The sequence below is a fragment of the Aquarana catesbeiana genome, linkage group LG06, assembly GCF_042186555.1.
Source record: "Aquarana catesbeiana isolate 2022-GZ linkage group LG06, ASM4218655v1, whole genome shotgun sequence".
NCBI lineage: Eukaryota > Metazoa > Chordata > Amphibia > Anura > Ranidae > Aquarana > Aquarana catesbeiana.
Genome location: NC_133329.1, coordinates 29,296,803 through 29,309,362, shown reverse-complemented (window position 1 = coordinate 29,309,362; position 12,560 = coordinate 29,296,803).

Sequence of the window (12,560 nt, the reverse complement as noted above, 5' to 3'; positions counted from 1 at the left end):
GTATGGTGAACTATTGTGAGGAACACTTTCTGCTCACTGTGCCCTGAAGCTTGGATTTGCACTCCCTGCTCACGGTGTCTTAAAGCCTGGATCTGCCTCATGGACATCACTTTTTTGTATTTCACTTTCTCATGCATTGTGTGACATGCATTTGTTTGCACATACATACGATATTATGGTTTGAGTATTTTAATTGCTTCCCATTTATGCATATTTCTATTTAACTCCTTTGCCGACCAGCTGCCGCTGTTATAAATGCGGCAGATTGTCATGGCTGTGCGAACAGTCGGCATTGTACGATGGCCGCTTTAAGAGCTATTGAAGGCGCCCACGCCGCGACACCAGAGCAGATGCGCATGGCCGGTGGCCGCGATGTCCACCGGCCACCCGCGATGTCTACCGGCCACCCGCGATCACTCCACAGAGAGCCAGAACAGGGATCTGTCAGGGAAGTATAGCGAGATCTTCTGTTCCTAGTGATCAGTACATCTCTTTGTACTCCCTGTCATTCCATCCCCCCCACAGTTAGAAACACCTCCATGGGAACACATTTAACCCCTTGATCACCCCCTAGTGTTAACCCCTTCCCTGCCAGTGACATGTATACAGTAATCAGTGGCTATTTATAGCACTGATCGCTGTATAATTGTCACTGGCCCCAAAAAAGTGTCAAAAGTGTCCGATCTGTCTGCCGCAATGTCGCAGTCCCGCTAAAAACTGCTGATTACCGCCATTACTAGTAAAAAATAATAATAATAAAAATGCCATACATCCATTCCCTATTTTGTAGAGGCTATAAATTTTGCACAAACCAATCAATATATGCTTATTGCGATATTTTTTTACCAAAAATATGTAGTAGAATACATATTAGCCAAAACTGATGAAGAAATTTGTTATTTACAGTTTTTCCTATTTTACATGTTTTTATTACTTTGAAGCCCTGGTTCACATTGATGCTACTTTGAAATTGCGCTACTTCACTTGAACTACCGCAATTTGGTAGTAGCAAGGTCAGCGCAATTTCAGGTGCTACTTGATAGACATTTGTGTGGCTTCATGCTCAGATGTCTATTGAAGTCGCACCTGAAATTGTAAAAAGTAGTGCAGGAACTACTTTTGCAAATGGTGCGGCGCTGCTAAATCTGTGTCGCACCGATTGGAACAGTGCCATTGCCTCCAATAGGCTGCGACTTGTCATGCGATTTTTATCTCTCAAATCACATGACAAATCGCTCCAATGTGAACCTAGGCTTTTTTGTGTCTGAGGTCAGTGTCTCTCCACTCCACTTCTCTAGGTGCACCACCAGGTCCTGTTTTATTTATTTTCCACAGTATAAAAATGACTGTGTGAATTACTAACCTAGAAAGTAACCTTATCACCTGTGCCAAAAGCAAAAAATAGAGAAAACAGGACCTGGGAATGCATCTTGAGAAGGAGAGTTGGGAAACCCTGTCCTAAGTAATGTTATTTGGAATCTTATGTGTTCTTTATAATCTTGAAGCCAAAAATTGAAGATGCACACAAATTGGGACAAAAAATTGTTTTTCCCTCATGATCCCATGCCTAAAATGTGTGTCTTTCCATACATTAAGTTTGCTAAAGCCACAGAACACACAGTGGTGGTTATTTATGAAAGGCCAATCAATTTTGCACTACAAGTGCACTGAAAAGTGCACTGGAATATGTACTTTCAGTGCACTTGTAGTGCAAAGCGGATTGGCCTTTGGTAAATAACCCCCACTGTGTCAACATGTGCTATCTCCCATCATGGGGTATCAATGGACGTGTTTCGGGGGTGCAACCCCTTCCTCTCACCTACTTGAGTTTTGAGGAAGGGGTTGCACCCCCAAAACACATCCATTGATATCCCATGATAGGAGATAGCACATGTTGACGCACTGTGTTTTGGGGCTTCAGAAACTAACCTGTTTGCACCTACACACATTTTAGGCAGGGGATCATAAGGGACATTTAACAGTTATGCCTCTTTAAATTTTGGCTTTTAGAGGGGTGAGATCACCCTATCTGAGGAAGGCAACATGTACACAGTCTTGGGATACTAATGTCTCATATAGCCTTCACTTTAACAAAGTCAAACTTTGTAAGTTCCTGAGTTGGGGATGTGTATGTTCTGGTTTCAAATATGCCTGTTTAGCCCCAAAAAAGGCCAAATAATGGCAAACATACATGTTATACACAAAGAAAGATGTTGGTTTGTTCTAAAACCTTAAAACGCACATGTGAGTGTGCTTGTTTAGTAAAAAACATTTTACTACAACGTGTGGCTTCTTTTTTTAATGCTAAATACCAGTGTATTCGTTAAGTTGGTGTAGTTACAGTGACAATGTGCTCTAAAATGTGGCAAACTCAGGCAATTTTATGGCCTCTAAGAAATTAACCGATTCCCGACCAGCACACGTCGATTCCAATGGTTTAAGAATGTTGCCCGGTATAGATTGCATCTACCATTCAAGCATAGGAGAACATTACTCCTGGGACGAAGGAAAACATTCTCCCCCCCTCCCCCATCCTTTGACCTTTTTGGTTTTACAGTATGTCCCTGGCTTTTCCAATGAATTGTTTAACATCTAGATATATATTATCAGATCAATATTACCACCTTAAATATTTATGAACTATTATATGTGGTTATAATATTTTGTTTTGGCATGTAAGGTTCATTGCCCATGGGCTGCCGTGTCCGCTCCGTGTCCCGGGGTTGGCATTCCCTTCTCCATCTGACTTCCCGGCACGTGGGGGGGAGACGCATTTAACATTTGCGATTCTCCCGCTTGTGGACTCCACGGCAAGGCTCTTGTCTTGCTTCTCCCGTGCCGGCGGCGTCCCGTGATCACCGCCGGACTGTCAGTGACGTCACGTGCGTGTGGGTCCTCTCGCGCACACGCGTGGCATCGTGACGTCACGCAATTGCGTCGGAGGTGACAGCGATTGCTGGGGCTTCCGCCTTCCGGAACGCCAAGGGGGCCACACAGACGCCGCCAGTCAGCGGCGTGGACGTGTGGGGGATGGTGTGTCGGGGAGGAGTCTACCACCTGGAAGTCGTAGGTTAGCCTCCTGAGATTACATAAATTGGCAGTTCCCGGATGATCCTGAGTTGTATCTCGGGAAAGCTGCCACTATATTGAGAAGCATCTAGCACTAGGTAAGTGCTATGTTTCGTATACCTACTACAGCTAACATTACTAACTCACTACTTTTTGGCTTTAGGTATGCCTATATACCATACTTGTTTCACTTTTGCCATCCCCACTCACACACATGTCCTAGTCCATACTTCATCTTTTTACACTTACCCCATACACTTATGGTATCTAACTTAATAATTGAGACATGGCTTTTTTTGTTCACTGGCACTCAACACACATTTTTAGTTTTTACCACTGTTTGGTTTGTTATAGTTTTTTACACCATTTTGTTTCCCACTTTATGCTCCACAGTGCACTCCCACACGATTATTTCACATCCATTACCATCACCACTCACCTACCCCATTTAGACACTTTTTCATTCATTTGTATCCTATATTTATTACACTATTAATAATTTACATACTTTAAAGTAATAGGTCCAACTAATAATCTATATACATATATATAAACAAGGCAATAAAAAGGGGATGATTAATGCGCTACCCTAAAGAAACAAAACAAGCTGCTACAAACCATGTGACAAAAATGTGAACAAATATTAAATAAATTGTAGCGCTAAAATATACATACACAATGTAAATAAATATAAATAAAAAGTCTCTGTGCATGGGAACATAGTGTCCCAAAGTGACGTGTTGTCAAAATAAAGATAGTCCACAGTGAATGTGAATAATCCGTGTGTCAGTTCTATCTGCTTCTCAACTGTCAGCTCGGATGTCATCAAACTTGGCAATTAGATGGAATACGCTTACCAGAAATGTTGGATTCTACTGCCATGAGCATAGAATCAATGGAGCTTGGTGCCACCCAGGGCAAAGTTGTAGAATGTTGGAGGCAGGGTAGAGCCTCTGCAGTGCCGAGATGTCACCTCTTTATCCACGGAAACAGGGCAAGATGGATTCCAAAATCAAAGTGGTTTCTCAGTTCCCCGAAATATGTGGAAAGAAAGAGGAATGCCTCCACATAGTGTAACTCAGGGTATTTTATTGCTAAAAAAACCACAATACATATAAAAAGTGATCACGAATAAAAGGCAGTGTACAGGGTATGTAAAATCCGTCCTACGCGTTTCGGTCCAATGACCTTCAACAGGGGCATAAAGGACCCTCATAACACTGCCTAACTTTATAAAATAATGTATGCAATCAAAAGATAATACAAGACCAATGGGCTGTAAACATGCGAACAACAATGAATCCTATTGGACCCGGAGAGCGTCACCTGTTGGAGTATAACCCACCCTCTCCATATGCCCAATCAATGTACCTGTGACTTAAATCTTACTGTGTCTCTCTACCAATAAGAGTGTCAAATTTCACCCATATCTATGGAGATGGATATAATTCGGAGTTGGCGTCCACGTGTAGGGAGCCCGGGAAACAGAGCCAAACCTGAGCGTGTGACGCCAGCACCTGGAAATGTGCGTGCCGCACATAAGGGTTACCTAGCAACCATGCACGCCGCGTCCCGAAAGCCAGAACTTGTGTCAGCGCGGCCGTCATGTGACACCTGATTATCCCCCATGTGATGCCTAACGTCGCTCACACGTGGGTAATCCGTGCATGCTGCCAAGCAACGGTGATGCCATGTCAGGGAAGTCCGCAACAACGTGGGCGTGCCTGCGCCGCGGTCACCTGACCGGGAAAGGATCTCTCATATGACACCTGACGTGAATCTACATTGAAGAGCACGCCAGTATGCTGGGAGAGATTGCGTGCGTCCTAAGAAAACAAACTGCACACAAAACAAAAAAAACAAAAAAAAAGCACAAAAACAAAGTGATCAGGTGATGCTCACAGAGTGCAAGAGGGGCAAATAAATGCAAAAAGCATTCATCTATATATAAAATGGAAAATATAACATAATAAAAAACAGTGGTGAATAAACATAAACAGGGCACAGTTTTACATATTGTACCACATCCTGGCAAAAATTAATGGTTTGTATTCCTAACTAAGGAATAAAAATAAATAAATAATAAATATTAAAAAAGATAATGGATAAAATCCAGATTGGTATTAATAAGGAAAAACAAAAACAGAAATGGCATATATATCAAAAAATATTACTGAAATGGAGTTACTATTGTGGCCCGAAAACAATGATTGTAATGGAGTGACGCAATTATACTGGAAGCATTATGAAAGTACCTCGACACTACCTACCATTTGGACTGCTTCCACGTGAACTGAACCTGGCCTGTTTTATCAACCAAGCTTCTGCCTACTGATTGAACTGCTTGCACGTGAACTGACCCTGGCCTGTTTTATGGACTATGCTTTTGCCTACCGCTTGGACTGATCTGTTGCCCTGATACTGTAGTAAACAGGGGTCTCACATATGTGAGGGACTCCAGAATTGTTTTTCAGGATGGAGAAAACAAATTCTTTGGTTTTGTCATTTCGGGATTAGGGCCTGGAGTCCGAAGGCTTCAAATTGTCTTCCTGACAGTCTTACCTGACTGAGGCCCTCAGCCTGCTGTTGACTTACTGCCATTATGCCTGCTGCATGAACTGACCACACCTCTGTCTTCTACCTGGACTATGGAAATAATTGGCTGTAGCAAGAGGCAGTATGTTTATGAAGGGCTAGAGAGCGGTACAATAATGAGTGTCTGCAGGTAACAGTGTACCAGGACCAATAATATGGCCATGCTGGCTGTCTCTGCCTGGACAATTCCTATGGACAAATGCTTTGGCTGTGCTGACAATATCCTTGTGCTGACTGTAAACAATATTCCTGCCTGCTGCCTGGATAATTACTATTGCTGTTGCTAAGCACATCCCTGCCTGCTGCCTGGACCAATTCTCTCCTCTGTGGGCACTACTAAAACCACAGGTAATGCTTTTTTTTATCCTTTCCTCACTAGAATTTTATATTGTAATTCTTGGTATGTACATGCTATGTGTTAGAAATATGTAAATAAAATAATAGTGCAGTCCTAAAGTTGTAAAAGATAATACTGTGAAATAAACAAATATTGATGAAATGAATGTGTAACGACACCCCGAGTATGAAAGGGGTTAAAGTCGTTTAGGACATTTCATACCTAAATACAAAGGCAGCTACCGAACACTCCAATCAGCCGAACAAGGAACCCATACAAATAATCCACCCCAAAAACGAGACACGGCTCTGTCTTCAGGTTCCAAGAAGGAATCAACTCATTTATTATAACACATGGACACAACAGATAAAATAACTCAGAGACTCTTTCCCCTCCACCCTTGGAAAAGAGGGCGGGTTAAACTGTCCAATGACAATGGACACACAGGTCAGGTGTGTTTAACGTCTCATCAGTACACAGTGTTAGCAGGGAGAGCTGTTGGAAGAATCCCCCCTCCCTCCAATGCAATACACATCCTGTGATCCAAGACAGACAAACACAAACCCTCCAATGCAATACACATCCTGTGATCTAAGGCAGACAAACATAATAGAACATTGGTTTGCAGGAGGCTGGCATTCAGTCCCCTCCAAAAGCCTCTTTTCCGGCTATGTTTGTCACATTTCTCCCCTTCCGGCAGGAGACTAACACAGGAGGAGACCCCAGGCGGGTTGACTCTGAAGTTAGTCAGTAGTTCCAGTCCTCTAATGCTGGTATCCACACCGTACCCCAAACAAAAATTGTTCCAAACAGATCATTACTTACCCAGCCGACCTCTGCCTCTCTCGGAGAACACGCCCGCCGCTGGGGAGAGGCCTGGACTGGCCCTTCTCCCTGTAGTCTTTTCAGCCACTGGAGAGAAGACAGGGTGACTGGGCTCACGCCATCATGCTGTTGGGGATCTGGGCACGGGTAGTCACTGGGTTGGCTTCAGTGGGGCCTATCGGGGCGTAAGCAGAAATGAGGGGGGCCAAATCATTCCCCAGTAGTACATCCGCTGGCAAATCCTTCATCACCCCCACATTCACGTGTCCCGAATCAACCCCCCAATCCAGGTGAACACGGGCAACGGGTAGCCGGAAAATGGTGCCTCCCGCTAATCTTACGACTACAGTGTCCCCGGTGTGTTGGCTCTCTGGGATGAGGTTCTTCCGTAGTAGGGTCATGGTGGCACCAGTATCACGTAGGCCATTGGCTACCTTTCCATTAACCCGGACGGTCTGCCTGTGTTGCTGCCGGTTGTCCTGGTTAGCTGCTTGTACCAGATCTGCCTCATGCAGGACGCCCCAACGTTCTTCCTCCTCAATGCAGTGAGCCGCAGGCATGGATGTGCGAGGATTCCCCCCTGCTGGCTTTCTCCATGAGTGGGACTGCCTGGCTGGATTCAACGGACAGTCTGGCTTTTTGTGCCCTAGCTGTTTACACCCGAAACACCTGAGTGGTTGTGAGTAGTCCTGGGAGTTGAACCTGGGCTGCCGAGAATAAGTGGCCACTGGAGGTGGTGCTGTAGGGCGGTACAACTGTAGTTTGTAGGCACCAGCTGGAGGGGGTGCCGCTGATTGATAATCCACCCGAGCTGTTGTCTTGACCACATGGTTATCCAGTTTGCGGGCGTCTGTGTATTCGTCTGCCAGGCAAGCTGCTTCAGACAAGGTGCAAGGTTTTCGGTCCCGGACCCACTCTCTGACTTCTGGGAACAGCTTGTCAAAGAAGTGCTCCAGCAGGAACAGCTGCAGCACCTCTTCCCCAGATACTGCTTGGCATCCAGCGACCCAGTGGGATGCCGTGTGGTGTAGGCGGCATGCTCACTCAGTATATGAGTCTCCAGTTTGCTTGCTTGTCTCTCAAAACCGCCTCCGGTATGCCTCCGGTGTGACGGCATACCTGGCCAAAAGTGCTTCTTTTACCAGCCCATAGTTCATAATATCCTTGTCTGGGATGGCCCTGAACGCTTCACTGGCCCAGCTGGACAATTTCCCAGACAAAATGGTAACCCATTCCTCTGTGGGCACCCGGTGTAGGGCATATTGCCGTTCAAAATCGGCAAGGTACCCATCAATCTCCCCTTCTGCTTCAATGAAATTTTTAAAAGCAGCAAAATGTACCTTTCTCCTTTCAGTAGGTGCTGTTGTGACTCCCGCTGCTGCAGCACCTCTTTGCTGTAGCCAATTTGCATCCACAGCCGCTATAACTCGGTCTATGATCTCCGCTGTAAGGTTAGGGCCATAATGTGCCAGTCTTATTTTAACAGCCCGATCAAAACTTGCCTCTTCGGGTGTCCTGTCTGTTATGCTGGGTCTTTCCGCTCTATCCATTTCGACTAGTTCTTCGATAATGTCCCTCTTCTTACGGTTGTTGGACGGTCTCCAGTTGTAGCTGTCCTTCTGGGCTGTGGGAATGATCCCGCTGCTTGCCACCAGTGTAACGACACCCCGAGTATGAAAGGGGTTAAAGTCGTTTAGGACATTTCATACCTAAATACAAAGGCAGCTACCGAACACTCCAATCAGCCGAACAAGGAACCCATACAAATAATCCACCCCAAAAACGAGACACAGCTCTGTCTTCAGGTTCCAAGCAGGAATCAACTCATTTATTATAACACATGGACACAACAGATAAAATAACTCAGAGACTCTTTCCCCCCCACCCTTGGAAAAGAGGGCGGGTTAAACTGTCCAATGACAATGGACACACAGGTCAGGTGTGTTTAACGTCTCATCAGTACACAGTGTTAGCAGGGAGAGCTGTTGGAAGAATCCCCCCTCCCTCCAATGCAATACACATCCTGTGATCCAAGGCAGACAGACACAAACCCTCCAATGCAATACACATCCTGTGATCCAAGGCAGACAAACATAATAGAACATTGGTTTGCAGGAGGCTGGCATTCAGTCCCCTCCAAAAGCCTCTTTTCCGGCTATGTTTGTCACAGAATGTGACATAAAAAAACAGTTGATGTGTGCACAAATGACAGAGCAAAAAAGGCAGCAGCAAAAAAAATGGGAATGACGTGCTATAATCAATAAAGCAAAAATGGTACTGAATAAATAAAGTTCAATAACTCCAAAATGAGAGTTCGTAAAATGAAAAATGAATGAATAAAAAAGTCCACCAAGAAATTTAAATCCTTAAGTGAAGATGGAGATACCTATGTGAAGGTACAATAGAAAAACACCGGCCACTAGTTTGTGCAATCCACCACCAAGAAGAAAAATGGACTCATATACTGGTTTGTAATGAGTCAACCAAGTATATGTGAGGTAACACCTCAACCTTGTCGTGCTGTATCAGATGGATGGTCTAGGTACACCACCATCACCAGTTCAAATTAGGAGGTACCACTTTAGACGAACAACACTCCCAAGGAACAGCAGACATCAGAAAGGAAGGCCCACACATAGTGTAAAACTGTATAAAAGTGTTTTATTGTAAAAACAGGTGTACACTTACACTTACAGAAAAAAGACTGCAACAACTCACGAGCACCACCCAACGCGTTTCGTCATATTGGACATCATCTGGGGTGTAAGGATCGTGTGCAGACATGGCAGTATATATAGATAAACAGACCAATAACAAATGGCCTCAAATTAGCTGATGGGGACCCCTGAAAGTGGGACTAAATGGCGTTTCAAGATGGCGCCGGCGTGCTTTCCTGCACCTCGCTGTAATTCTCCATTGAAATGCAATGAAAGGAATAACAATGCCTTAAACATTGCACTCCAAGCCTCGCTATCAAAATGTGAAACAGCAAGATGCCGGCGGCGTGCATTCCACGCCTCGCTACCGTTCTCCATTAAAATACAATAAAAGGAAAAGCAATGCCTTAAACACTGCATTCCAAGCCTCGCTATCAAACTATGAGACAACAGAAGGGAGCTTGTGATAAAACCGGAAACAAAACATTCACAGGCCCCCTTTGGTCACAGGAAAGAATAACACGAAAAGAGAAAAAGTTTAAAAATATATAAAGCATATCATCGGAATCTCATTATAAACACAGACATTTGTACATTGTATAAACAGTATCTGTATGTAGATCTTAAAGCGGAGTTCCACCCAAAAAATAGAACTTCTGCTTCAAGTGACGGTGACCCCCTGACATGCCACATTTGGCATGTAATTTTTTTTGGGGGGGAGCGGATACCCTCTTTTTAGAGGCATCCAGCTCCCACTTCCTCCCGGGCCTCGTGGCACCGGAAGGAGGATCACCTCTACCCCCTCCCTCCCTGCAATCTTCTGCGGCACTTTACAGGTCCCAGAAGATTGCTCAGCCAATCCCAGCATGGCTCGCGCATGTGCATAGTTGCCAACAGTCCCGATTTTCCCGGGACAATCCCGATTTTGGGACCCTCGTCCTGATCGGAGGCTGTCCCGATTCGGGATTTTGCCCAGGGAAAATCGGGAATGTTTACTTTTTTATTTTTGGAGCAGCTGGCTTCAGCAAAATGGCCGCTGGTGCCGCCGCTAGATCATTCCCCCTTGTGTTCAGTGGAGAGAGGAAGGGGGCTCGATCTGTGCAGCCAATAAATCGGCTTCTCCTCTCACAATACTGAAGCCGGGGTTAGCTGCACGGATTGGCCCCTCCCCTCTCCACTGAACACACAGCGCCAGCCGCTCATGCCATGTTCCTTCTGTTCTTGTCTCTGCAGCAATTTAACTTTAATGTACAGGAGGGGGGGTTAAGTATATAAAGGAGGGGGGTTAGCTATATACAGGAGGAGGGGGGGTTAACTATATACAGGAGGAGGGGGGTTAACTACAGTGGGGACAGAAAGTATTCAGACCCCCTAAAATTTTTCACTCTTTATTATATTGCAGTCATTTGCTAAAATCATCAAGTTCATTTTTTTCCTCATTAATGTACTCCTGTAGTGTAGTGCTCAGGACCTCAGACTGGGCCAAAGGTTTACCTTCCAACAAGACAATGACCCTAAGCACACAGCTAAAATAACAAAGGAGTGGCTTCACAACAACTCCGTGACTATTCTTAAATGGCCCAGCCAGAGCCCTGACTTAAACCTAATTGAGCATCTCTGGAGAGACATAAAAATGTCTGTCCACCAATGTTTACTATCCAACCTGACAGAACTGGAGAGGATCTGCAAGGAGGAATGGCAGAGGATCCTCAAATCCAGGTGTGAAAAACTTGTTGTATCTTTCCCAAAAAGACTCATGGCTGTATTAGATCAAAAGGGTGCTTCTACTAAATACTGAGAAAAGGGTCTGAATACTTAGGACCATGTGATATTTCAGTTTTTCTTTTTTAATAAATCTGCAAAAATGTCAACAATTCTGTGTTTTTCTGTCAATATGGGGTGCTGTGTGTACAATATGGGGTGCTGTGTGTACATTAATGAGGAAAAAAATGAACTTAAATGATTTTAGCAAATGGCTGCAATATAACAAAGAGTGAAAAATTGAAGGGGGTCTGAATACTTTTCGTCCCCACTGTATATACAGGAGGAGGGGGGTTAACTATATACAGGAGGAGGGGGGTTAGCTATATACAGGAGGAGGGGGGTTAGCTATATACAGGAGGAGGGGGGGTAGCTATATACAGGAGGAGGGGGTTAGCTATATACAGGAGAAGGAGGGGTTAACTATATACAGGAGGAGGGGGGTTAACTATACACAGGAGGAGGGGAGATTAACTATATACAGGAGGGGGTGTTAGTTATATACAGGAGGAGGGGGGTTAACTATATACAGGAGGAGGGGGGTTGACGATATACAGGAGGAGGGGGGTTAGCTATATACAGGAGGAGGGGGGTTAGCTATATACAGGAGGAGGGGGTTAGCTATATACAGGAGGAGGGGGGTTAACTATATACAGGAGGGGGAGGGTTAACTATGTACAGGAGGGGGGTTAACTATATACAGGAGGGGGGGTTAACTATTTACAGGAGGGGGGATGACTATTTACAGGAGGGGGGTAACTATGTACAGGAGAGGGGTAACTATGTACAGGAGGGGGGTAACTATGTACAGGAAGGGTTACTATGTATGGGGTAACTATATACAGGGGGGATACTATGTACAGGGGGGATACTATGTACAGGGGGGGAACTATGCACAGGGGGGAACTATGCACAGGGGGGTAACTATGCACAGGGTGGTAACTAGGGGGAGAGGGGAAACTTTGTACAGGGGGAGGGGGTAACCATGTACAGGGGGGGTAACTATGGCTCTGCCTGGGACACTGATGTAAGGACTGAGGCTGGGAACACTGGTGTAAGGACTGACTCTGCTGGGGGCACCTGATGCAAGGAGGGACTCTGCTGGGGCCACCTGATGCAAGGAGGGACTCTGCTGGGGGCACCTGATGCAAGGAGGGACTCTTCTGGGGGCACCTGATGCAAGGAGGGACTCTGCTGGGGGTACCTGATGCAAGGAGGGACTCTGCTGGGGGTACCTGATGCAAGGAGGGACTCTGCTGGGGGCACCTGATGCAAGGAGGGACTCTGCTGGGGGCACCTGATGCAAGGAGGGACTC